Source organism: Cupressus sempervirens, chromosome 7 (assembly GCF_028749045.1).
Source record: "Cupressus sempervirens isolate cs-2001-9-10 chromosome 7, ASM2874904v1, whole genome shotgun sequence".
Classification (NCBI taxonomy): Eukaryota; Viridiplantae; Streptophyta; class Pinopsida; order Cupressales; family Cupressaceae; genus Cupressus; species Cupressus sempervirens.
The window spans coordinates 684,386,298-684,388,551 of record NC_143124.1 but is presented as its reverse complement, the minus strand read 5'-3'; positions in this window follow the sequence as shown (position 1 = coordinate 684,388,551).

Here is a 2,254-nt window from a genome sequence, read left to right as displayed (position 1 = left end):
TACAAGGGGAGAGGTGGTGTCCGCGAGCCTCTCCCGTGCCCCCCTCATTGATTCAACACCGCTGTCAGGGCAGATGGATATGTCGGATTTTGAAACGGTGGACGCCGACGTTGAATCAATTAGAGGGGCGTGAAGCCCACCCTCGAGGGTGCTATTCCTGGACTCTCCTTTAGATCATGTTTTCTTGTCACTCAGATGGCGCAATTTCGGAAAAAGGTTTGGCAGCGGTTGCCAGCCCTCACCGCGTCTACTCGGTGATTTTAAAACTCGATCTAAAACGGGAGCCCTCGTCTAGCACCTCCGTCCGGTGTTGCTTGCTCGAGTATTGCATAAATTTATGCCATCGTCGCGAATCCCCCAATGAATGCCTACGCTTGGACCCTCTCTTAGATCACCTTCTTCGATCACTCGACCGACGCAACTACGGAAGAGACTTGGCAGCGGTTGCCACTCTACAGTGCGTCTGTTCAGCGATTTCGAAGTTTATCTAATGGCGAGCCCTTGTCTCTAGCCATGAGGTGGGTTCTTGGCGCTCTAGCAAAATTTTTTGCGTGCCTATCGCGTAAAGCATGTTTTCTAGTCACTCAGCTGGCGCAATTTCGGAAAAAGGTTTGGCAGCGGTTGCCAGCCCTCACCGCGTCTTCTTGGTGATTTTAAAACTCGATCTAAAACGGGAGCCCTCGTCTAGCGGATCTGTGCCAACTCGATCGGCACAACATTGGGAAATGGTTCGACAGCGGTTGTCGTTCCAATGTGTCATCGGGGGATGCCTTGGAAAGTGGCCTTTCAAGGGCGAGCTCGCGTCACAAGTGAATGGGGAGATCTCTCTGTGAATGGCGGCATGGTGATTGCAAGAGAAAATTGCCTTAGTCGGAGCATTGGCCTCGGGCCATTGTGACGGCCTTGCAATTTCTCTTTAATTGCAACCTATGTTTGCGCAGTAGCAGAGTTTGCATGTAAGATGGGCCTTGTTCTTGAGAGTTCCAGGAGATGACCTCCAGAACTTTTGGATTGGGCCCCTTCAAGGTGAAATTCATCCAGCTGATCGGATGAAACTCGATGTGCTTGTATCTATTCCGAGACGGTAATGATGGTCATTAATCTGTGGCGGTGAGTATTATCCCATTCGGTAATCGCAATGGCAGAGCTGGTGGGAAGTACTTGTTGCTTTGTTTTGATGGATATACCTTATATGTAGGTGTCTGCACGGCTTGCAACACACTGCACATTTGGTGTTCGATTCTAAGATGTGCTTGTTGCTGAGTGTGTATGGAGTTGTATCTTGTAGCCAAGGGCTCCGTCTCATTGGCACGTTCTATCATTGCATTTTTATCTTGCCCGGACGGCAAGAAGGAAAGAGATGGTTGCACGGGTGCATTGCTCGACGTCCCTAATTTCATCAAGGGTCCACTCTCCACCCTAAGTTTTTTGCCGATCGGTAGAGCCTTGGGATTGAGAGGGGGGCCGGCGAAAGGTTTGGTTGCCGCATAATTTATTTGCTAGTGCGTTCTCGGTGCGTGCTCGCCTCTTCACTGTCTCATCCTACAGAAGTGCATGGCACTGTCGTGACAGCCTTTGTGGTCCGGGCCAGTAGAAGCGTAGAGTATTACCGATAATTTTTGTTTGGATGCGGAAACTCTCCATGCCCTGTCCTGCCCTGTGCGATCCGAACGGCTGCGGCTCGTAGGTTTTGCGGAAGATACTCTTCTTCAGCTCCCCCCTAAAGAGAGCGTTCGGTGTTTGCATTGTGTGGACAAAAAGCCCAAGGCATTTCATCTCTCTCTTCAGATGCGAAATTCTGGGAGGGCTTGTCGAATTATGGCCGTTTGTACGGGGTGCACCAAAAAGCATGTAGGGGGCATATGCCTGGGAAATGGATGTCTCTGAGTGTCCTTACTCGGTCACGTGCGCGGTGTACATCTTTGCATTACGACCCTGCTGCGAGCATTTGTGATTCGAGCATTTTGGGGGAACGGGTTTCGTACGAGATGTTCTTCTCAGGCTCCTGCGAACCAGAGCGCTCGTCTTTGCAATGCTCCGACAAGTGCAGGCCCAACGTGTCTGTCTAGGGGAAGAAATCGCACGAATGCTTTTTTGCCAAGATGTGGGTGCTCGCGGGTGGTTCCCTCGCGGTGCCAGTTCTTCAGTATGTGCATGTGCATGAGATTGAAGCTTGTCCGACAATGCTAGTGTGAGTGTTTAGCCGTAGGAACTTCTCTGTACCTGCGCTGGCAGATCACGTGTCACGGGGAAC